The sequence below is a fragment of the Mirounga leonina genome, unplaced genomic scaffold, assembly GCF_011800145.1.
Source record: "Mirounga leonina isolate KUSES-001 unplaced genomic scaffold, KU_Mleo_1.0 Mir_151, whole genome shotgun sequence".
In the NCBI taxonomy this organism is placed as follows: domain Eukaryota; kingdom Metazoa; phylum Chordata; class Mammalia; order Carnivora; family Phocidae; genus Mirounga; species Mirounga leonina.
In genome coordinates, this window is record NW_023270377.1 from 28,406,361 (window position 1) to 28,432,073 (window position 25,713).

Below are 25,713 nucleotides of genomic sequence, written 5' to 3' on the forward strand. Positions count from 1 at the left end.
CTAACCAGAGCAGGTGTTTCTCCATGGACTTCCGCAAGACGGCAGTGTAGGAAGACCCTGAACTCACCTTCTCCCACAGACACACTAGATCTATAGTTACATATGGATCATTTTCTTCTGAAAAAGATCTGAAAACTGGGTAAACTGCTTTTCCACAACAAAAGACAAAAATACCACATCAAGATGTGGGTAGGGGAGGCAGAGACATGGTCTTGCCAAAAACCCCACCCCATGTGTCACCACGCTGGTGCTTCTCTTGGAAGAGTGAGGGTTCGGTGCCCCACATCAGGCACCTTAATACCTGGGATCTGCACAGAGAGATAAGCTTCTATAACATCTGGTTCAGAAACCCAGGGGACCCAAAGTATTATAGGAAATGGAGAGTCCCCCTTTAAAGAGCTCATGTGCACGTGCATCTCACTCATCCCAAGACCCAGCAAAACCCGGCAATTTAAAACACACCTAGACTGTATGTGAAAGGGATTATCTACTAATCTAAAAAATACCTGCTGGAGGGGTAGGGGACAGTTGAAACTCTCCCTAGAGATGGAGGCAGAGAAAGACCCCATTTTTTGCACCCTCTAACCTACCCTGCTAGTACAGGTGGACGAGCTCAGAGGTGGCACCCTCCTGTTCCCTTTTAAGACTGGAGTGGCTCTCTCTCTCCTCTCATCCTCTCTCTCAAATAAATAAATAAAAAATCTTTAAAAAAAAAAAGGGGGGGGGCGCCTGGGTGGCTCAGTTGGTTAAGCGACTGCCTTCGGCTCAGGTCATGATCCTGGAGTCCTGGGATCGAGTCCCACATTGGGCTCCCTGCTCGGCAGGGAGTCTGCTTCTCCCTCTGACCCTCCCCCCTCTCATGTGCTCTCTCTCTCCTCTCATCCTCTCTCTCAAATAAATAAATAAAAAATCTTTAAAAAAAAAAAAAAAAAAAAGACCAGAGTGGCACTATCCCACTGCTTTGCTGAAGCCAGAAAGCATGGGTGGTTGTGGTACTGCGTGGCTCCCTGGCTGGGGCTGCCAAGGGCAAGCAGTTGCAGGGTTCTCTGTCTCCCAGCTTAAAGCAGGTAAACAGGCACAGACAAGGCACTCCCATTGCATTCCTGAAGCCTGCAGGCTCTGTTGTCAATATATTTTCCTGCTGCCTTTCTGAAGCCAGAGAGTGTGCCCTACCCCCTACACTCTCTAGCTGCCCAGCTAAAGTTATTGGGCCCGTGCAATCCACATATGGGTTGCCCCTTGATTGCCTGGCCCTGGTGGCTAAGTGGGCTGCATTCTTGAGCTTCATAGGAATGTAACAACTGGAAAGACAGTGCTTGGCAAACCACCACGCCAGGACACTGCACAGATAATAGACTGAAACACAAGCCCAGTCTTCCCGTGAAAAAAACCTGTTGACTTAGTCTGGAGCTTCCGCTTGAGAAACATGCTTCAGGTTTCTCACACATCTAGAAGCTAAAGAAGCACTCTCAGGAACTGTAAGCACAAAGACACCATCCTTGCACATGAGGAACCAGTCCAAGGGTTCCTGACCCTGAGATCCTAGAGCTTTCTTGGATATTGTTCCTATGAAGCCTCATCACTGAGCTTTTATTTTGATTTGTGAGCCACCCAGTATCCTTCCCTAAGGAAGGATGCAGTGAAAAGTTTTCCTTGGGCATCGCTGAAGAATCCACAAATGAGGTTTAGTTGGATGCCTGTTATGAAAGAAGACACAAAAACTTGATTAGAACAGCATCAGTCCTGATGTTAGTGGACAGGGACTTCTCTATCTTATTCACCAGCCTTATCCTTAGTGCCTAGTAGTGAGTCACTAATGCTATAGTATATTAATAAAATATTTGTTGAATGAATGAATGAATGAATGAATGATATCCAGGCAGAGAAGGAGAGAGCAATTAAAGAGAGTCCCAGACAGAAAAAGTATCACATTGAGATGAGAGAAAACATGGTATGGTAAAGTAACTAAAAAGAAGTCAGTCTGCATATAGTCTAGAGAGCCAGAGGGGGGATGGTTAAAGATGAAGAGTGGTCAAATCACGAAGGAGTATAAGCCTGGTAAAAGTGCAAAAGGAGAAGGGAAAGGGTACATCTTTAAAATTTAAGCAAGGGAGAAAATGATAAAATTTGCATTCAGAAAGGACACTGGTTGCAATATGCAGGTTTGGGTTGGAGAGGCAATGAACTGGAAGTATGTGGCTAGCCTAGAGTCCAGTAATGTGTGGCAGTATTTCATGAGAGACTTTTAAGAGGTAAAATAATGGTGATGGAGAGCTAGCAGGTAGGGATGATGTCTGATTTATGGATTGTCTTCCAAATGGGGGAAGATGCCACTGACTAACCTAGGGAATACGGGGGAAGAGCAGGTGTCAAAAAAATGGTGATGAATTGAGTTGTGGAAACAATGAGATTAGGTTCTATAGGACATGCTAATGTAGAGGCCCAGGAAGCATCTAGATATATGGGTCTGGAGCCAAGGGGAAGTATGTGAGCTGAAGATGTGGGTTAGGCAGTCATCAGCATAAAGATATAACGGAAGATGCAGAAGTAACTAAGATTGTACAGCAAGGTAATGTAGGTTGAGAATAGAAAGCCCAAGACAAAACCCTGAGGAGAGGAATACAAATTCTTAAGGACAGACAGAAGAAGATGAGCCTGAAAAGAATATTGGAAAGGAGCAGATAGAGAAATAGGAGACACAAATATTTTAAAAGCCAAAAAAATAGGAAATATTTCAAGAAGGAAGGAGTAGTCAAAAGCTGCTCTGAAATCAAGTGAGATAAGGACTTCAAGTTTGCGCTGCATTTAGCAACAAGGACATCACTAGGACTCAGTGAGAATGATTCTGATGAAGGAAATAGAGAGAAGTCTGTGGGGGAGAGGGAAAGGGAAGAGGAAAAGTAGAGAAGTCAAAAATCTTCTTAGGAGTTTGTCCTTGAAGGGGAGGTGGAAGAAGGCAATGGCTGGAGAGGGACTTAGGGTTGTTGGGGGGGGGGTGTGGGTTTAAGATGCAAGCATGTGAGCATCTTTAATCAGTGATGATAAGGAGACAATAGGGGAAAAGAGGGTAAGAAATAGAAGATGGGACTAGAAGTCAAAGAGATCAAATCCTGCCAGGTATTTCTCCATCAATTGTCTCGTGTTTTCCAAGTAACAATTTCAAAGTTTTCTACTCTCTCAAAATTCTTATCCCCCTGCCCCAACTCACTATCAACTGAAGATAGCTCTTCATACCTCATGAGAAAACAGAGCCATCGGATAGGAGCTCCTTGGACTTGTTGTATCCATGCCCGTCTTTTCCTCCTTTTATCCTGATAAGCTGAAAGGTTTTCCAACTCCTGTTGCCCCACTTGCCCTCTCCCTCATCCATTCATTCAACATTTCAAATAACCCCAACCTTGTGCCAAGTGTGCACTGGGCCCAGGAGACACAAAGTTGGAAAAGTCCTTCTCCCAAGGAGTTCAGGGTCTATTGGAGAGAAAGATAGGTAACCATACTCTAAATGGATAATATTGTTAGTGCTGTGAAGAGCCATGAAAGACCCCAAATTGTTCTTTTGGAATCTCAGATAGAAAATCCTGGTATCTCCTAAACTTCCAAAGATTTGGCCCTCTCAATTCATCAGTCCCAACCCATTAAGGAATGTCATGGAAACCCTACAGAAAATTGCCATTTTAACATTGCAGAAGAAAACAAAAACCCAAATTCTCTGAGGCACATTTGACTCAATACAAACAAAATTTTCCATTTTGAAATACAAATGTAGTCTTAATATATTTTCTCTAAGTGTTAAGTAAACAAAGCACCCCATACAATTTCAAGTGTCATCATTTGTTTCTTAGTAGCAAATCTTAATTGTCATGTTCCAGGAACAAGGTTGTGGAACAATACAGGAAAATTCTCAACATATATTTTAGGTTTCCCTTGGATATAGTTTGAGGGAGGATGGTAAATATGATAGACAATGTAATTACCACCATATTGAGTTTGCTACATTAAGATTGAAGTGTATTCATGTATGAATAACTGAAATGTATGAAATATTCAAACTGTATCCGTTTAAACATGACACTTGAAATATGTAGTTTCCAATGGCTTCTCTCTCAGCAATGAACAGTCACCATCTGGGCATCATCAGTAAGATACAGTGACCCCTTCCCAAATACCTCATAAAATGAAACTCATCTCAGAGAAAGCCAGCAGTTACTAAAGATCAAAAGGACTGTGTGGCAGAGATTACCATATGCCCCCCATATCACTATTTTCCCCATCTTCCTTTTAGTACTAGAAAACTCTGAATTTTTCCTGGATACTTGGCCACTCAACTAGAGGCTATATTTTCCAGATTTTCTTGAAGGTAAGTGTGGTCATATGATGATATTTTGGCCAAGACGATAAGCAACTTCTGTGTTATATCTTCTAAATGGACACTGGTTCCCCTCAGTTCCCTCTTTTCCTCTTCCCTTGGGCTGGAAAGAGGATGTGATGCTTATGGCATGGCTTTGACCATGCAGCTGTGGACAATAACTGAGGGGAAGGCAAAGCAACAAGTCTCAGCAAACCTGAGACCATAGATTGCTGGTGGGGCAGGACCATCCACCTATCCCACACTTCTCATTCTCACCTCTGAACTGTTATGCAAAAAAGAAGTAAACTTCTAGGGTTTTAGAGCCATAGTATGTTTGGGTCTCTTTGTTACAGTAGCTTGGTCTGACCCTGACTAATACAGACTGGTTCTAGATAACTTTCTCCAAGAGAAGGAACCCCTGTTGGTGCCCCCTCATAGTCAGTGGAAGATAATCACACATCCCCCTGGAGCTCAGTGATCACTAAGACCTCTAGAGGATCACCAACAGCCAACCTGAGTCTAGAGAGCACCCAAGACAAGGACGGCAATTGAGTGTGACATATTCATCTTTAGCATACTGGTCTTATGAGTTTCTATGACATTCAATGCCAAAGAAGCAGTTAATTATTTTCATCATGGTGTTTAAGGGAGAAAAACAACCAGGTAGTCAAGGTAAAGGTGTACTTTACCTCTTGCTGCCACACTCTAGCAGTCCACTGATACAGACAGCAGCTTAGCAGTGAAGGATTTTATAAGCAAAAATTATATAGAATAATTAGAGAAAAACAGCTTTTTGTGTACACTTAATGGTCAGCAATATGCTTTTTTTTGTTCTAAGAGCTATTAGCACTGTACTCCCACACATGGTCACCATTTGCTGTTTTTCCCAGTGGCACCCTCCATATTTTTTTCTATTACCCACTGAATGGTATACTAAATACATATTAAAATATAATTTTTTTCTGAAACAGAAGCTTCTATTGCTAAACTGGTACACCAAAACATTTTCATTTTTCGTAAGAGTTAGAGTTCATTGTTGATTATAAACCCAATAAACAAACATCCCTTTATTGCCTCATTGACAATTACACAGTATCTTTACCCTCTTACCTACTGAGTTTTATGGAAACTATTTCAACAGCGTAGACATTTATCATTACAAGAGAAACTCCCATTTAGACATTAACTACCTTGGCTTTATTAGAAACTCATTTTCCACAGATGTCCAGGCATGATTTGCTCCTTTTTATCAGGAAATAAATAATATCAGGTAATAGCTTCCTGTGGCAGAGGTTACATCTTTATTATACCCAGAGAAATAGATATCAACCAGTCAGAGAACAGCCAGATGGCTTGCCCTTCTTATCAATAAAATTTAATTTTCACTAAGCCAATTGTGACCAAGCTCATTTTTAAATAGGAAGCCGACATTTAGGATTCTTATATGAGGCAGCAAATATGAGAGTTTCAAATTTGCACTAACACAGATCCCAAGTCAGAAACCTAGGGCTCTTCTTTGACACTAAGCCACTCATTCATCAAGTCCTACTGGTTCCATCCCATATTATCTCCCGAATCTGTCTACTCTTTATGTTTCCAATGCCACACCCTTAGTGTAATCCTGTCATTTCATACCTGGTTCACTGACACAACCAACTCCTGCCTGTCCCATCCTTCCTCCTCCATGCCATCACAATGGACTGTTGAAAGCAGAAGTGTATCCTTTTTAGAAGAGGGCAAACTGCCTAAACGTGGACTTAAATGTCTGTTTGATCTGCTCTCCTGACTAGTTTCCTGCCTTATTTGCTACCTCCCTATCCCTTTCCTCTGACACTACGTCCCATTTATGGACTAATTACTTGCAGTTCGCTCAAGTAGACATAGTTCACTTCTACCTCTGTGTCTTTGCAAACATTGTTCCTTTTGCTGAAAATGCCTTTCCCACTGCCCTCCCCACTTCCTTTCACCTTGATTGTAGTAGCTAACTACTGCTTTCCTTTAGTCTCCAGCATACACACCATCTTCCCAATGAAGAATTCCCTGGTCCTTCAAGACTAGACTACATATCCTTCCTATATGCTTCCCCAGCATCTAAGTGAGTGTTTAATAAACTTTACAAACAACAGTATTGTCAACATTAACTGGTTAGTCTTGTAGGATCTTGTTCAGATGATTAGCTTGGGCGGGGGGCAGGGTGTGTGCTCAGGTATGATTATTACTCTGATTTCTGGTTCTGACATGCACACTCTCCCCCCAGCACACTGACCTTAACAATGTCACCAATAGGTGCATCAGTTAGGAACTGCAATAAACTGCTCATATCAAGAACAAAAAATCAGAGTCTTCAACAAAATAGAAGGTTATTGCTCTCTCACAGAAAGGGAAGTCCAAAGATGGATAGTCCAGGGCTGATCTGCCACATCACAAAGCACCTTGTCTAGCTGTTCCACCACCTTTAGTGTAGGACTTCCATTCTCTAAGCCACAAAATGTCTCTGGGTCTCCAGACATCCAACCTTCATTCCAAACAAGAAAAGGGTCAAAGTAAGGGGGATTCTTCCTGATGGGTAAAAGGGAGCTCTTCTTGATGCCTTACCTATTGCCTTCAGCTTATTCCACATTGGCCACCCTTGTATGTAAGAAGGACTGTGAAACGAAGTCTTTGAGTTGAGCACACTGGTGCCTCAAATAATATCTTATTTACAAAGAAGGGGGAAGTGAATACTGAGTAGACAACTAGCAGTTTACTCCACACTGAGAGGAGTTGTATAATCCACTCTTTAAGAAAATAATGGCTCTGCTTTATAAATTCAAATTTCACATAATCTAAGAAACAACAAATTGTTTGGGAAGAGGAGTCACAGTGGGGACTTTTAAAACAGTACACTTCAAATATGAAAGAGGTTTTAAAAAACCCAAGTCATATATAATTTTTCAGGAACACATCTCATATACAAGGAGGGATACCCTCATACAGAGACCTCATTTATTCACTCCTACGTTATCCACAATGAACTATCAATGAGTAACATTGAACATATTACCTTCTGTGCTCCTCACTTTATGAAGCAGGATTGGTATTCCCACTTGCAGATGAGAACACTGAGGCAGAGAGTAGTTTAGTGACTTATGCAAGAATCACACTGTTGGTGATAGCACAAGCACTCGAACCCAGGGCCACCTGATGCTCTACTCTGTAATGCAACTTCCCCACAAGCCTCCCCCGTTTCACTTGGACTAATGATTCTGACACTCCCCAAAATACAATTTCCATCATGTTGAATGTGCTACTTAAGATTGAAGTGTATTCACAGATGAATAACTGAAATGTATGAAATATTCACACTGTATGAGTTTAAACACAACACCCAATAACTGAGCCCATGCTGGCTTATCCCTAATGGAAAATATTGGACACTTTATTGTGTTTAAGTACACGATGAGTGATTTAATTAGATTACTCAGGGTCTTAAAGCTAGAAGAGTCTGTATAGATCATCCAGAAACCCTTTACTCATTTTTGAGATGAGAAAACTCAACTGGCTAACTGATTTGGTGAGAGTCATACAACGAATGAGCTGTACTGCCAAGGAGAGAACCCAGGCCCCCAGCCTTCAGTATTCCAAGGTTCTCTTTTTCTGCAGCATCCCTTAGCTTTCACTTTCCCAAATCTTACAGCCAGTGATCTAAGTCCTCCACCACATCCTGATACCCTTTGTTTTATAGAACTATTTGTATTGCGTAGATATAAATCAGAGATTTTCAAAGTCCAGCTTAAATTCCCTGGCACCCTTAAGGCACTCCATGATTTTCCTAATGAGAATTAATTGTTCTTTGCTCTCCACTTAAATTATACTTTAAACCTCCATTTTAGAACGTAATTCCTTCCGATTTATATTAATTATTTTTGCTGGTGTCCCATTCTCGATTATAAGCCTTTTAAAGGACTTGTTCTTTATAGCCTCCAAGCAGCTGGTTCGCTCTTTTGTCTAGACCAGGTGTTCAATGTGAATTCATTGAATGAATGAGTGAATAATATAATTATATTTTAACATTTTTTAGGATATTTTAATTTTCTTTTTTTAATCAAAGTATAGTTGACACCAATGTTACCTTAATTTCAGGTGTACAACATAGTGATTCAACAACTCTGTACGTTATGCTATGCTCACCAACTGCAGCTACCATCTGTCACCACCTAATGCTACTATAATACCATTGACTATATGCCCTATGCCGTACCTTTCATCCCTGTGAATTATTCATTCTGTAACTGGAAACCTGGTTTAGTAGGTTTAATAGAGTATTTCTTTAAGTGTTTCTGTTTAAAGGTGTGTCTCTCTAGATTTAAAAATAAACAAAATTGTGCTCATCCCTCTATATTAGTACTTTCCATATTGTGTTGTTTGTTGTCTATTTTCTCATTTAGAGTATCCTCCAGCAGAATGCCAAGTCTGCACAAATAGGCTTACGTACATTTGCTCCCTCCCATTCCCTAATGCCCAGCACTGTGTCTGATACAGAGTCAGCACCCAAGCATCCAATAAATGGGAGATAAGTGAATGAATCTCCTCCATTTCATAGACGCTCATAGGATTTTTGCAGTTTCAATCCAAATCTTTCTGAAGCATATACCCATGGAAGTAAATACCTCCAAGCAGCTATTTTGTTCTTCCAAAGAAATTATTGTAGAATGTGTGAGAACATTCAGTGGGCAAATATGCAACATGTCTTAGAAAAAATGGAAGTGTGGTTGTCAAGGAGGAAAGATACAAGGACAAGAGTCTTTGAAGCTGTGTCATTAACTATTCCCAGTAATGCTGACTACAAACCAACCACAATACTTCAGTGCCCACCCAACAATAAGCAATTCTTGCTTGTGCCTCTGGGATGTTTGAGCAGACAGTTCTGCTGATCTTGGCTGGGCTTGGCTGGGTGGTTTGTCTGGTCTCAGTTAAACATCTCACAGGTACAGGGAGATATATCGATGTACGGGGGTCAGCTGGCCTGCAGCTGAAATAGAATATTCTTGGCTGGAATGACTAGGCTAACTCATCTCTATTCCAAGTCTCTAATCATCCAACAAGCCAGCACAGATGTTCTAATGGTGAGGAAGAAGGTAAGAATGAGAATAAGCCTGATTGCACAATTGCTTTCAAGCCTCTGCTAATGCCATGCTTGCCAACAACTCATTGGCCAAAGTAAGTTTCATGTCTGAGACAAGAATCAAAATAGAAGACCACTGTAAAGTTATATAGCCAACAGGGTGGAGTGGAGAAATGGAGCCAGTGTTGCAAATCTACCACAGAATAAAAACTGAATATTGCTTGTTTAAAACTTTTGCCCCTAGCATGTAATAGTAGGCTTGATAAATATTTGTTGAACAGATGTGCAGATCAATGGATGGATAGATGAATGGATGAATTAATGAAACTAGTTTATGGGGCTCTTAACAGAGACTAGTCATCAATAACTCAACTATCGACTAGATTATGCCAGCAAGAAAACATTTGTCCTGAGATTTCCACAAGGTCCAATATAATAACTTACAAAAGTAGAAACAAGCACACACTTACTGGGTCCATCAAGCAGCTCTGGGAATGCGTTCTTCAGAATCCTTCTCTGGTGAACATGAAGTATTTTTCAAGGTATCCACCCTTCTTTAGTTATAACAAATATTTCTGTGCAACTAAACTGAGTTTTTATCACAATTGCATTAAAGACATTTTAATATTTCCAATTCTTGCTTCTTTACTGCACAAAATTAAAGCATCAAAAAAGTATCTTTGGGAAAAAAGAAAAGTATCTTTGGTCACAATTACAAGCTTTTTTTATTGCAAGAACAGCAACATTAGAAGCCTCCTGAACCACAGCTAACCTCTGACAAAACCAGGCAAAAATCCAGTTTTGAAGTAGATCTCTACTCAGGAACCTTTAGTAGAGGAAGAAATTCTCCATGGGTGATTAGATTGCACTGTAAAATTCTCAACCAAAACTGAGAGCTGCTTATAGCTTCTTCCTTTATCTAAACCCAAAACAGTATACAGCATTCTAATGAAATGGATTTAATAGAAAATTAATTCACCAAGTCAAGGGGTTAGGATGATGAGACTTCTACATTGTACTCCTAGGAAACAGGAAAATGGCACACTTGTTCTAAGAAATAAACTCAAGAGCTTTTGGTGAGTTCTGTATAATAAGCAAGTGATCAATATTAATTGTTGATAGTATTTAATGTTTCAGATTGCCCTGAGGAACATGAAAAATTGGGGATGTATAGTTAGTTCACTAACATTTACTGACCCTTAGTATATGCCAGTCTCTGAGCTAAGCACTCTTAATTCATTGCCTCATTTACTCCTTACAACATCCTATAACATGGGTATTTTTCAAATGTTTACATTTTCCTATACATATTATAGAGGAAAGAGCTAATACTGCCAACAGCCAGGGGACCATGCATCCTGGCTTGGCCTGATTTGTGCTTGTTGTCCTGGCATAATTGTTGATAACACTCACTTCACCCTTAGAAGTGCCCTGGTTTGGATGATTGTTATGATCACCCTGGTAAAGAAATTTGCCCACACAGCTAGTAAATGGCTGAGCTGGGACTACCAGGTGGGTTAATCTTACACCAGGGACGTCAATTTCACCTCACTGTCTTACAATTCCAGCCACAATGATGACTGACAGAGTCCATTCCTGGTATCTGTCAACTTAAATCCAGAAACTGAGAATGTAGAGATCCTGAAGTGTAATAAGATTAGAAAGTGGAACTTAAGTAAATTCTAGTTATATTCCCAAAAGACTGGGAAAAACTGAATATCCCCAAGAGCTGGAAAACAAGCAGGGAATAGATGCTTTCCAAAGCAAAGTCCCTGAAATTCATCCTTTGGATAGAAATTAAAACATTCCTTTATATACTTAAATATCAACTAACTTATTGAATTGCTATTGCATTTATTGAATATGCACATTGAAGAGACCAAGATTCTGTCCTAGTTCCTAAGTAAAAGAGAACACAAGTTTAGTTAGAATATCCTTCCTCTTTCCCATTTATCTTACTACCAGTAAATAGCAACATTTATCTCCTTTTTTGCAACAGGAAGGATAGTTTGTATTTTCAAAGAGGGTCAATTTGGGTAAAATGTAAATCAACAAAATCAAAATGCATTCTTTCAAAGTCCCGCCAGTTCCCCTAGTAGTAGGGATTATGTACATTAGCAGCACAGAAAATGTAAAAGAACTAAGGAGGAAAATTGTAGGGGAAATGCAAATAAGTACATTTCTTGTATTTATTCATGAGTAGATTTCTTGCAAAAAGAGACAATCACCCAGGTTCCTTAGATCATACTGACTGTTCTTTGCTAATGCACAAGACTAGGAACTCATGCACGTGTTCCTTATGCAAATCAAATTGGAAAAAAATTAACTTGGAGGAGTGGTTGTTTGCTTATAAAAGAATTCCCATTAAATTCTCTTGAGAAAATATATGGACTAAATCAAAGGAGGAGGAAATAACTAGTCCAAAAAGATGACAATAGTTGAAGTCGGCCCAAATTATAAGAACAGAGGCCAAATAAGAGTCAGGGAATTAAAAAAGCAATTAGAATAAACACATAGAGATGCGAGAGGAAAGGAGAAATAGAAATAAGACCTTCTTACAGAATAATTAGAGAGAGTGGTGGTGACTCAGAATTGCTCCTCCAAACCACAGTCTACATAGTGAAGCCAGAGCATCTCAAACTCGTAGAGGATGCGTCCATTGTAGACAGTGACAACAGATGTCCCAGCTGCTTGATTGCTCTGGAGAGAACTGTGTGAACAATAATGCAAACCCCACCTAGGAGACAGAGAGAGAGAAAAAGCTAGAGAAAAAAAAATTCGTAAGGGAAGAAAGGAGTTGGGTGGTCGCTCAGCCATCTGCCTGACAACACCTACAGGCCCACCTGAACCATCCCAAGCAGATGAGACCTCCAGACCTGTAGCTCCATGATCCCCCTTGGTCACAGTGTCCTGGGGTGGAACATTGGTCAGAATACTTTCCTTCGTACTAATATCAACACTCTTTCATCCTGTTCACAGTGCAGGGAGACAACAGGCGAGCCCCTCCCACCTTGTTTTCCTGTAGGGCCGACAGGCACTAGCGTGGGGATAGCGTCTCCTGGAAGAATATTACCAAGAAATGCTCTTTGTCACCTCCAGGCATTCATCGAGATCCTGGAAGCCTTTCCTCCTGAGAGGTGATTCCTAGATTTTAAGAATTGGTGTGGTTTGAGAAGACCATTTAAAAAAAATCAGTGTTAATGAAATAAAGCTTCTCATAATTAGAAACACATCAAGGCAAGACATTTGGGAAATGAGACTCTGTCCCCTGGTGACTCTCCAGATATGGGTTCCATCGGCCAGGACCCACCGAAATCCATTGAAATGTGACTGTCTGAAAACAGAGAGGCCATAAAGAATGGCACACAGGCCAACATTTGATCCAGGCAGCTCTGGACTTTGACAGCTCTCTCTGTTCTACCAACTCCTGTTTTAGGTGGTAAACATTCTACTATTAGGTGGTAAAAAATTCTATTAGGTGGTAAACATTCTACTAGTGCTAATACTATGAATAGTAACAATGACACAAAATTATACAGTTGGCATTTATTGGTGCTTGCTGTGTATGGTTAAGCAGAATAATGACCCCCGCCCCCACCCCCAAAAATGTCCTAATCCTCAGAAACCATGAATATGTTATGTTAACGGCAAGGGAGAATTGAGGTTGTTAATCAACTGACCTTAAAATCAGGAGATCATCCTGGATGACCTGGGTAGGCACAGGTCAAACGACCCTAGCTCCATGTCCGGACATGCACTGCTCTGACCCAGCTGTTAGACTGGCTCCATAGAAGCTTAACAGCAGAAGAGGAGGGCAAACAGTCAGTGTCAGGCTGAAGAGACGTGAGAAAGACCTGACCGGTCACTGCAGGTTTTGAAGATGGAGGAAGGGGCCATGAGCCAAAGAATGCAGGCAGCCCCTGAAGCTGGAAGAGCAATAACAATAGGAAAACCCAGATTCTCTTCTGGGGAGAGAAGAAAGGCAGGCAGCCCTGCCAACACCTTGAATTTATCCTGCTAACCCCCATTTTGGACTTGGGAGCTCCAGCGCTATAAGATACTAAATGTGTGTGGTTTTAAGACATGAAGCTTGCACAGATGGGTTAGAGCAATAATAGGCAGCGAATACACTGTGCCAAACTTTGGGCCAAGTGTTTCATGTCCAACTATCTCTCATTCTGACAAACACTGCAATCATCCCACTCACACCAATGAAGAAACTGAGGCTCCCAATGTTTAGGGATTTACCTAAGGTCTCGGCTAGTCAAATGCAGAGCTAGAATGCAATCCAGGCCTGTTTGACTCCAAAGCCCGGATCTCTTCTCTATTCAAGACTAACCCATATGGAATCAAACCTGAAACGACCTTAGCTCCATGTCCAGATATGCACTGCTCCGCCCCAGCTGTTCGACTGGCTCCACAGAAGCTGAACAAAGCATACACGTGCACACACGCAAACACACATGCACGCACACACACACACAGTCAATTACCATTTTAAAATAGCTCCCTATCCAAATGGCCAAATGAAAGTATTATTTTGGTCTAATTGGTCCTCATTTATTCACTATATAGGACTCTTCTGAAAAAAAGGATGGAAGGGGCCAGGGGTGACTTGTGAATGTAGCCTGAATGCTTGGCTGAAAGCACTTTGAATCAATAAGCAAGCTAGTGCTTTGGTCTAGGAAATTTACTACAGTCAAGTTTGAAATGCTTTTCACTTTTATAATTAATTACCATGGGTAATGCTTTTTGTTATTATTTTTTATAATTAATTACCAAGCATTGCTAGTCGCCAGCAACTTTTCATACACTGCTTAAGCATACAGAGATAAGAAATCCGAACCGTAACTAGAGTGCGTGTTCATGGATTACTAAAATACTCACATAAGAATTACACACTAATTCAACTACAATAAAAAAAAATTACACTTGAAGAGCTTATTATATACTATTCCTTCCCCTTCTGAGAAACATTTGAGCAGAAGCCTAGCATGGTTACCATGGCAACTATAATGCAAAATTGTCAGTAACTTTATGAATTGCAAATTCCTCTAAGGGTGTTGGGGATTTTTTTTCCTACTTCCATTTTTAACCATCTCATATGCATTATTCCAGCAATATGTTAAACAAGGTTTTTGGGAACTCATGCATCATTTCAAAACAAGTTATATTCTAAATGCTTAAATTCCATTATTCTAACAAGAGAAGCTAAACAGGGAACACCCAATTTGCCGAATATTAAATTGTCCATTGTTTTTAATGGAGTTCCCAACACATTTACTACCCTCACCTTTTCTGAAAAGGATCCAGTTAGTCAAATAAAGGAATCACTATATTCTTTATCACTGTCTGTATCTCCCTGAGAATGGAGAAAGAGATAGTCCTAGTTTAAAAACAAAACAAAACAAAAAAATAAAATAAAATAAAATAAAAAGGCACAGGCCCACAATCTGCTTTTCCTCCAAGTAACTTCAGTCACTTTCTGCATCAAACCTTTAATCAAGTGAATGGTCAATGTTCACTATTGTCCTTTCTCAATACATCTTCTCTCATGTTCTCATTAGACCATGAAAATGACCCAGAGAAGTTCCTTGAGTAGCGAGTTTCCCAACATGGTCTGTTTGTGTTGGGAGGTTAGAGACTTGGAAAGATAGGCAAAAGCATGTGTGACAATGTGAGTGCTTTCTCACAAATACTTGCAATGGCAGGTGGGGGTACCCACATAATCCTAATTGGTTCTGGTGCTAGCTGGTTGGACAAGTCACTTATGCTCTGCGAGCTTCAGCTTCCTCACCTCTAAAACAGGATTTTAAATTTTTGCTCTGTCCGTTTCACAAGACTGTTGTAAGGATCACATGAGATCAGGTATTTGAAAGCCACCATGTCCTATTAAAATATTACTCTCAATTCTTCTCAATTTTTATTTCAGATAACCAGTACTAAGAATCTCCAAAATATGAATATTCTTTATTTTCTAGAATCTGATGTCAAGAAGATAAATGCTGATTCGTACCTTGGGTGTCTTGGGGTTTAGAAAATAAATTGAAATAAAGGTAAAGACAAAAAAAGCAGAATGAAATCCTATTTTATGAAGGAAGACCTACATTTTTGCCTCTGATCAGTTTCCAAGTTGTGAGACCTATTTGTTTGCAAGACTACACACAGAGAATGACTGCATTCAAAGCGTATCTCTAAGACAAGGGTACATCCATATGCTCACTGAGCTCAAGGAGGAACAGCATTTTGTGAAGCCAAGTGAGTCTACTGTTTGTTCCTCTCTGTGCTGTTTTGTAGCAACTTCTCGAGGTTGGAAGAATGCTAGTGTTTTTCCTCTCCTTGAACAGTAGTCTTCAAAAAGGATGTAAGTATGGCAGAACCCTTGTTAGACATAAATTACTGTGTACAAGACAATCAGAGAAACATGGTGGAGAAGCTTTAAAAGACTGAGACTCTGGTTTCCGGGACTTTCTTTTCATTCCTTCATTTGTTCACTTAGACATTGACTAAGAGCCAATTCTACTCTATTCCAGAAAATAAAAGGAAGAATCAAACACATGTGCACTCGTGAAGAGCTCTCTGATTTATTGAGGGGAGAGTATATGATCTTTTTTTCTAGCCCTAACTGCATCGAAAGGCCATCAGGACACAGAAATGGCAAAGACTACCACAAATGGGGCAGGAACAAGTAAAGAGAGACATCCCAGGGAAAGTGTGTGTGAGCTACATGGATTTAGGAGTTTTCCAGGTGGAGAATTGGTGCAGGGATTCTGCAGAGTAGAAGGCATGTGGAAATGCTTGGGAAGGTGAGATTGGAATGTTGAAGACCCCCATGGCTAGAGCACAGGATGCCAAGGATGGGGAATAATTTCACGGAGCAGGTCCAGGTCCAACTCGTCAGCATGCAGTATGTGCAGAAGCAATGGGGAGTCGGAATATTTTAAATAAGGAAGGGGAATGACCTGTCAGATCTGGGTTTTAGGCAGGATCCTTTAGGAGTAGCAGAGTCAAGCAAAACTAGTACAAGTGGCAAAGTCCCTGCCACATGCAACAAGAGAGCCTGCTTTCATCAGAGCAGACCCAAAGCCCAATGGTCTTGAGGGCATGAAAAGCCAGGGAAAACTGTGGCAAGGAAGTCAGGATCCACTGGACTCCACAACTTCCTGAAAGTTTGAAGAGTGTCAGCATTATCTCAGAAGGTGAGCACACAGATTCCATGGTATCTCCGCCTTCCCCAGCTTGGCAATAATACAAAAATGTGGTCGATCCCCTTCACTCCATGTAACTCACACCAGATGCTGATGCCCTTCGACTCTTCCACAGCTACAGTTCCCCAAATCATTTCTTTCCAGAGGTCAGGCATCTGGAGCTCATTAAATCCCACACACCAGCATTTTAACTGTGTAAAACTGTTTATTTGCAGTGAATTTGATTTACACAGCACTGTGTATTCTTCGTTCTGGGAGGATGGCCTGCTCACCTAGGAGCTTGGGGCAATGGGGAGGACCTTTGGCCAAAAGCTGGAATTGGAAATCTAGGCTTTGTGAATCATTTGTAAAGAATGGAGAGCTTCAGGTCTTAGAGAAGGTTTATGTGACCTCCTCGTTATACAGGCAAGGAAACCAAGACCTGAAGAAGTTAAATGACAGAGGTGGAGGCTGGGACTCGGATCTCTTGATTCTCAGTCCAGTGGCCTTCTAGTTCCCCTGCCTCTCTACAGTTCAAAATACAAAAGAAGAAGAAGAAGACGACAACAATGACAGGGGAGGAGGAGGGGGGGGGGGGAGAAGAAAGAAAGAAAAGAAAGGAAAAGAGAAGAAAGGAAAGGAAAGGAAAGGAAAAGAAAGGAAAGGAGAAGAAAAAAAGAAAAAGAAAGGGGAAGGAGGGTCTTATCTATGATGAAATTCAAAAATGAAAAAAAAATTACGTATGTGTAATGTACCGGCACATTCATATTGTAGTATAAAAATGAGAGAAAATTGATGAGATTTGTTTGAAAATGACTTGTCCTCTGTTTGATTGGCATAAAGTTATGGAATACATGATGTATGGCTCCTGGATCAAATCTGAAACACGAAATAACCTGCTCAAAGTCACGTGGCTTGTGAGTCTAAGTCTGGGTTTTTTCATCTGGAAAATGGGCATAATAACATATACATCAAAGTTGGATTGTTTTATTTAATTAACCTTTGAGAAAATAGCTTAAAAGACAGTGGCTAGTATTGTGTTTTATATATTATATATGTGGGTTTGAGCTTAAAATAGTTTTCCTGGGAACTCACCATATATTCATTCCCATGATGCTGTCATTGTTCAAAATATTTGGTACATTTTTTTCCTTTGGAACTGCTGCCAGAGCTAGCTTTTACATCTTAGGAGAAAATCATCCCTTTAAGCCTACGTTTTGGCCAAGAAGAGTTTTACTCAGTTTTATCAACTTCATTCACCAATGTTAGCTGTGAGGGAGTTTTAACCATTTGTGAAAACAACAGCCAAATACAAAAGATGAAGATTTGCCATGACTTAGGATACTCAAAAGAATTTGCTTCCTCAGGTAGAGGGGATACATTTTCTATTTGCCAGAGCAGGCCCAGGAGCCTTGGGAAAGTCACAAGCCATAGTACCAAACCCTGTTCCAGAGTTGAGAAGGTGGGAAAGGGGATGTTGAGGACTCAAGGTCAGCCCTTGGAACGCTAGAACTTTCTGGAACTTTTGAGATAGAAATCTTGCCTCTCAGAAACAATTCCATATGGATTTTTACAAGTAGGAAAGATCATTCTAGCTCCGGGAATGATTAATTCTCATTCTGCGTGAGGGATAGAAGGTAAAGAGAAGGCCTGTGAGGGCCACTCCTGACCTTGAATGCAAAGCAGCCTGAGGAAGACACAGAAGGACACACGGGCTGCTCCTACCCACTCCTTATTCAGGATAAACTTATCCCCTCTCCTCTCCACTGAGACAGACAGACACAGGCACGCACACGCACACACACACACGATTACAGACTCCCTGCCTCTGAAACTTTCAGGGATTCTAGGGTTAGCATCTTGCTTGCAAATTGCACCTCGAACATTTTCATTCTTCATGTTGTTATCATTATAACCCTATCATTATACTGCTGGCTAATCATGAATAAAGCAATAAACAGAGGAAAAAATCCTTTCCCTGGTGAGCACAAATAATTGCAGATGAATACCTCATGTTTGGGCTCTGCACCACGTAACGTTCTATGCTATTATGAGCAATATCAGAGGATGTTTTATCGCAAGGGATCATTTTTTCTAATAGTCATGTTTACTCCCCTTTCAGATTCCAGCCTCGTCCTGAAGGCCCTCCAAAGTTCCTGGGAGGGAGTTTACAGCTCTGGCCTGCAAGCGATGGAACAAGGATCCTTTCTCTCTGGGAGTAATCCTCACGGGAAAATCTGAAGCCAAGCAGAAGAGGGCAGGAGGTTCTTCTTTAGCCAGAAGTTGAAAGAAAAAAAACACATAGGATATGGATTCTGGAGTGAGCTTCGCTGCTGGGGGTGAAGGAGCAAGGAAAGGAAATCCAGCATTTCCTTTGAAAATCTATCATGGCCCTGAGAGGCTACTGGGAGGTGAAACCAGCCTATTGTACAGGCCAGATGGGGCGTGGGGCTGCAGGTGGCTCCATTTTCTTCCCTCCCCTGCCCGCCATTGTGGCTCTGCTCGCTCTCCCTCCTCCCCCAGCAAGGACAGCTCAGACACGCACTGAAGCGCTTTTGGTCACCCTCGGATAGTAGAACAGCTTCGTGTTCAGGTATTAAAAGTTCATCTACTCACCTATTCTCAAAGCCTTCTAATCCCTCGCCCACTTAAGGTTCCTTTTCCCCGCTCAGTAGTGAGCGAGTCTCTGCTTCTGCTGTTTGTCCACCCTGTTCTTTCTCCCAGTCCCCCTGCCCCACTCGCTGTGCTACTTTTGGCTCCCGCGGGGCCAGGACAGAGACAAGAGACAAGGGATAAAGGGTCTATTAACTGATGACCTTGTATTCTGTGAAGATGCCTTTGGTGTGTCGGCTGCACAGATGCTGGCTCCTCCTCACATGAGTGTTGCGGGGTTCTTAAGAGACACGACCATCCCCCTTTCCACTGGGTGCTGCCCTCTGACACCACAGTGTCCCCGCCCTTACCCCCACAGTGCTCTCTCAGGCTGACTGTGAAAACACTACACGCACTCTCCTTGCCGGGTTTGCCGCGCCCTGGCAGAAAGTCCTCTAGGGCGATGCCTTTCGGGGATGACTCAAGCAGGTATTAGCCATCCGTGCCATTCCCCTCCCCAGCCCAACCTGGAAGCCTAGAGCCCTGTCACACTGCCCTCTGCATTGGCTCTGCCAACAGAAGCAGCTCCAGGCGGTCTCCTGCCTTTGGGCTTCTGCAGGCTAGAGTCAGGATCCTATCTCCACGCCCTGCCATGTTCAAAGGACCCACATCAAGATCTCAAGAGAATTCTGAGTCAAGGTCTCTGGAGCATCACTCCATGAGTCATGGTTACACTTCACTGAGTGAACAGTGAGTCCAAGCCCTGCCCTCCAGGATGAGAACCATCCCCTCTCCCTTCCTCTCTATACCCTCGGCTCCCTGTATGGCAGGTGGCTCTAGCTAGGATTACAGATCATGTTTCTCTTGAGAATATATGAGCTTTTTGACTTAATCAAATATTTTAAGCATAATATCCTTCTCTGTTATCATTTTAGGCAATTTACAGAGATGAATATGATTTCATATCTATAACACATGAAGTATGGATTTTTAGATTCATTAGGATATGTAATTCTGACATATAAAAGTTTATACTTATAAACAGTATTTCCACAGCACACAGGTCAAGGATAGTCTCATATTTATAGTGAAATTCATCTCTGTTCAATTAAAGTTAATCCTGAAAACCTTGTCAAACATACATAATATAAGGTACTTAATTCTTTCATAAATTCTTATGAAAGTGATGAATAGGTGGATGGATGGAGAGATGAAATATTTTTAAAGCACCAAATCTAGGAAGTCAATATGAAATTAGAGATGGATTTGGTTTCTTATTCTTCAACATGATAGCTGTGACCTTGGGAAATGTCATTTAACCTCTTCATGTCTCAGTGTCCTCATCTGTAAATAGATACAAATACGGTCATCACAGAGCCTCGCTCTGAGCATCAGATAAGATAACCCTGGGAGCTCTAGAGCTACATATAACAGAAGGGTGTTAGTGAGATGGGGGCAGAGGTTCTGCAGCTGTTACCTTGAACAATTTCCATGTTTCAGTGACTCACTTTCACTACCTGCAAAATAGACATTGAAAGACTTCTCTCCAGCTTTCCCTGCAAGGCAACCCATGCAGGGCATATCGGTGGCCCTTTGATTTCAGGCCCCAGTGGATCTCACTAGCTGTACAACCACAGAGCAGCCACCAAAATCTCTGTGCTACAGTTCTCTCAGCTGTTTTAAAAGGATAACGATGACTACCCCCAGAGAGTGGTCCTAAGAATCAAATGTCTTAAAGTAGCACAGTGCCTAGAACATAGCTAACAGTACTCAGCCGAGGCAACTATTACAATCAACAGTGTCCTGTGAATTTCCAGGGAAAAATACCATGGGGTTGCCTCTCCCTTTATTGCCTAGATTCAGGCATTTCTGAATAAGCTCTGTTGCTATGGTTACCTCCCAAAGACACCACATTTGAAAATGTGTTGGGAGATAGGGATTGATGGCAGAAGGCTTTAGTGGAGGACACAAAGCAACTTCAGCAACTGAGACATTTTAATACATGCGAAGTCTTTCTCTTGGAAACCGAAGTCACATTTTGCCAAAATGGAAATGAACTCAGGAAGTGGAGTTTCAGAAGTTCCGCATTTGGCCAGCCTCCTTCCCCCATCACTGGGACCTCAAGGACAGGTATATCTGGCCCTGAACCAACTCCTGAGCATCTCGGTTTTCTCCCCCCAGGATCTGGCAGTCTGAAGGATGTTGGTTGCCAGACAGAATTCATCAGATTCACTTCCCAGATGCTATTGCTTCTGATGCCGAATAAAAAATAGGTTGCCCAGAAATTGAGGTTGGAAAGGACAAGGGTAGCTGAGAAATGCACAGTGATACGCACAGAACAATAAAGGGCTATTCTTGTGAAAATTCATTAGCATATATATTTGAATATTCCAGGGATCTTCACATCCCTCCAATCCCATACTCGGTCCCTACAGGGGCCAGACCTAATATCCCAGGCTAAACTATCCCCCACAGCAGTGTTATAAATGGTTTTCGATCTGTCAAAATCAGTCACGGCTCCAACAGGGAATGAATAAAAGTTGGCCTGACCACGCTTCCTGTTTCCAACTACAGCAAACCCAAGACCTGATGGGGCCTCATGGGCCAGAGTATTGTACACTCAATCCTACTAAAAAGACTCTTTCTTCTCGGTCATTTTTTCCCAGACGTCCCAGGGAGCTGTCCTGCTCTTATTTGAAATTCAAACCACAAGGAAGTCACCTCTAAAAATACCAAGTTTCCCACTTGCCTTTTCACGATGATGCAGCACCACCTAGGGGACAGTGTCATTCATTTCTTGCTCTTTGCACTATAAAATTCCTTTTAAAATATTGCAGCTCCCCCGTCCCCCCCTCCCCCACGGCCCTTATCTACATAAGAAAGCCACAAAAGCTTCTCTGCACACTTCTAGATTCAGCTCCAGACTTACGTCAACTGGAAACCCTGGTGGCCTAATTTATTACACAATGATCACTGCCAAGGATTGCGGCTCACATTTACAATCGCCATGGAAAATTTGCTTTATCATTACCAGAACTACCAATTATGAAGCACCTATCACATGACAAGGTATATATGTTTATTTCTAATATATACAATAGTCCTTCGAATTGGGCATTAGCATCCCCATTTTACATATGCAGAAATCAAGGCTCGGAAGAGCGACGAGACTTCCCCAGGATCCCAGACCAGGGCTGTCTTACTCTTTCCACTATAAAATGCAATCTCTTTATCCTAACGTGAGTTGTGCCTACATGGCAGTGAGGCTGCTCATTTTAATGACTATACAGCAGAACATTCAAGTAAGTATTGTCTTTCAAAGAAGTCACTTTGAATCCTCTACTGTCATTCCAATGACTGATGCTCCTAACATTTCTGAGTGTCTGTGGCTGGAACTGCCTGCAGCCCTGAGCTGCACAACACAGTCTCCTGTTACATGATGTTACAGGTTTAACCTAAACATGGTGGAGACGCCATGATGTCAAGCAGTGTCACTTTTTCAGGCCCATTCTCTGTAGATTTTGATTCGGTGTATCTGGGAAAGGGCCCAGGAATTTGTATTTTCATCAAGAATGCGAGGAAATGTAATCATCAGGAAAGTTCTAGAAATAATGTAATGATACATACATGTGCTTTGGGGTCAGAAGGACTTGAGTTGTGGATCTAGCTCTGTCTGTTTGTTTATGTATTTATCACAGAGAGAGAGCACAAACAGGGGCAGTGGGCAGAGGGAGAAGCAGGCTTCCCGCAGAGCAGGGAGCCTGATGCGGGGCTCGATCCCAGGGCCCCGGGATCATGACCTGAGCTGAGGGCAGACACTTAACCAACTGAGCCACCCAAGCATCCTGCTCTTTTTTCTAATTGTGTACCCCTAGGAAAGTCACTGAAAGCCCTTGAGTATCAAGTTTCTTATCTATAAAATTATATTAATATTTGTTAATAGTCACCAGACAGGGTTGTGGTATGGACTGAAAGAGATTAAGGATGAAGGGCTCACATACTGAGTACCCGGCTTATAAGTGTCACCTCGTAATCGGTCGTTGCTATTGTAACATAATCAGCCTCTCAGCTCATCAAATTTGCCCTATGTGACTTTGTGCTATTTCCAAATATTAAATCCACAGTGAAATGATATCAGGACACATAAAATATACTACAGTAACATGCTTAATTTAAAAAATAAACAACTAAAGGGGCGCCTGGGTGGCTCAGTTGGTTAAGCGACTGCCTTTGGCTCAGGTCATGATCCTGGAGTCCCGGGATCAAGTCCCACATCGGGCTCCCTGCTCAGCGGGGGGTCTGCTTCTCCCTCTGACCCTCCCCCCTCTCATGCTCTCTCTCTCATTCTCTCTAATAAATAAATAAAATCTTTAAAAATAAATAAAAAATAAATAAACAACTAAAGACTCTAAGGAGAGGAGATGATAGATAATAGAGACAGACATGTATCATTTTTAGGGTAAGAAAATGCTCTAGAAATGAGAGACCAATATTTAAAACAGTTTGACACTCAAGAGACTAACATGTTTCTAAGGGGGGAAAAACCCACAACACACTGATACAAGAGATGGCAGCAACCCAAGTGTCTATGGATAGATGATGAATAAATGAAATGTGGCCTATACATACAGTAGAATATTACTCAGCCCTAGAGAGGAAGGAAATGCTGACACCTACTACCACATGGATGGACCTGGAGGACCCTACGCTGAGCAAAATAAGCCATCACACAAAAGGACAAATACTGTATGATTCCACTCATATATGAGGTAGCTAGAGTAATAAAATTCATACAGACGGAGAGAAAACGGTGGTTGACAGGGGCTGGCAGGAAGGGCAATGCGAAGTTCCTGTTCAGGGGGTACAGTATCCATTCTACGAGATGAATAGAATCCAGCAGACAGAGGGTGGCGATGGCCGTGCATCAGCATGAACGTGCTTAATGCCGCTGAACTGCACACTTAACAGTTCCAAAAGATATGTATTTACCACAATTAAGAACATTTTTTAATTTAAAAAACCACACATATGGCTCTCAAGTGAGAATCAAAGTGAGATTTGTGTTAGAAATGTCTTGGTGGGTTTGTGTTTCTTAAACCAAGAGCGCCAGGTGAGATACTCCGGCTTAGAAATGCAGAGTCCACCCTTTTATGAAAGTGAGCAAGTCAATTCACAAGTACTCTGACATCCACATTCTCGAAACTGTGACCAGCACTGCCTTGCTTGCATCTGTTTTTCTTTGTGGCTACGTGTTTACCCACGTCACCCAAGAAATATTGCTGGGCAAGGTAGGAGGCTGAGCCTGGAAAACCTGTTCTGATTTCCCTGCCCTGGCCCACAGGGTGACTTTGAGGTAGATGGCTGTGGAGCCTGGGGCTCCCCGAGGAGGACACAGAGGGAGCGAGGGAGCCCTCTTACAGCCCCATGCCCGTGGTGGGTCCCGCCTGGGGACAGCTGGGAGAGAGCAGGCACTTCGAAGGCGCAGCCCTGTGGATTGGACTGCGTGGGCCCCCCTTTTGGCTACAGCAGGGGCACTAGCCGTGGTTGCAATTCGATGTGAACCGCGAGCTGAAGAGGACATTGCCCGGTTTCTGTTATCTTTGATTTTCTTTGAGGCTAGCATTTAATAAGGTAGACAGGAGATTTTCTGATGAGGCTAAGTGACATCAAAGCACTTCAAAGTTTCCCAAATATGATAGCATTGGCTTTTTTGTCTAATTTAACTTAAAAGTTATGACAAGATCAGAGTCTTTATGTATTTAACGAATTCCACATCTTTCCCCCATTCATTGCTTTTTTTTTTTTTTTTTTTTGCAAAAATAGGAATGGATTTCCTGAAACAATTAGGCAAAAGTTAGATGTTATTCTTTCCCTCTTCGGGATGATGTGGGTCCTAGTGTAGAGACTGCCTGAGATGGAACTGGCAGAGTTCCAGAGTTGAAAACCGGAGATGTATGGTGACAACTGGGTGTACAAGCAGAAAATAAGAGAGGAGGGCTGGTCTTGCCTTTCATCTGCCAGGGAACATTTATTGCTGCCTGAAAGAACCTCCTGAGGGCGAGGTACACGTAAAACCAGCGGGCAGTATACATGATAGTCCTACTGGGTCTTAGTAACATGATGTATGTCTCTAACCTTGAAATTCTTTAGAGCAAAATTCAGAAAGCTTTTTAAAAAGGTATCCTAGGGGCGCCTGGGTGGCTCAGTCGTTAAGTGTCTGCCTTCGGCTCAGGTCATGATCCCAGGGTCCTGGGATCGAGCCCCGTATCGGGCTCCCTGCTCCACGGGAAGCCTGCTTCTTCCTCTCCCACTGCCCCCGCTTGTGTTCCTCTCTCGCTGTGTCTCTCTCTGTCAAATAAATAAATATTTTTTAAAAAACAAAAAGGTATCCAATTTTTGGCTCCAGGATAGATAGATGATAGATAGATAGATAGGTAGATAGATAGATAGATAGATAGATAGATAGATAGATAGATAGATAG

At 41.9% G+C, this 25,713-nt stretch overlaps 1 protein-coding gene across 2 annotated transcripts in view; it reads right to left on the bottom strand.

Moving 5' to 3' along the window:
- Positions 1–944: 944 nt before the first annotated feature.
- The window catches only part of FASTKD2 (FAST kinase domains 2), a 47,976-nt gene continuing 23,207 nt past the window's right edge, over positions 945–25,713 (bottom strand). Inside the window, exon 12 of one of the 2 annotated variants that reach the window (XM_035007293.1) lies at positions 945–1,697. The gene's annotated coding sequence lies outside the window, so the exon portion shown is untranslated. Of the gene's footprint in view, positions 1,698–8,566; positions 12,190–25,713 lie in introns of those variants that run through there. The other variant, XM_035007292.1, reaches the window with a different exon arrangement.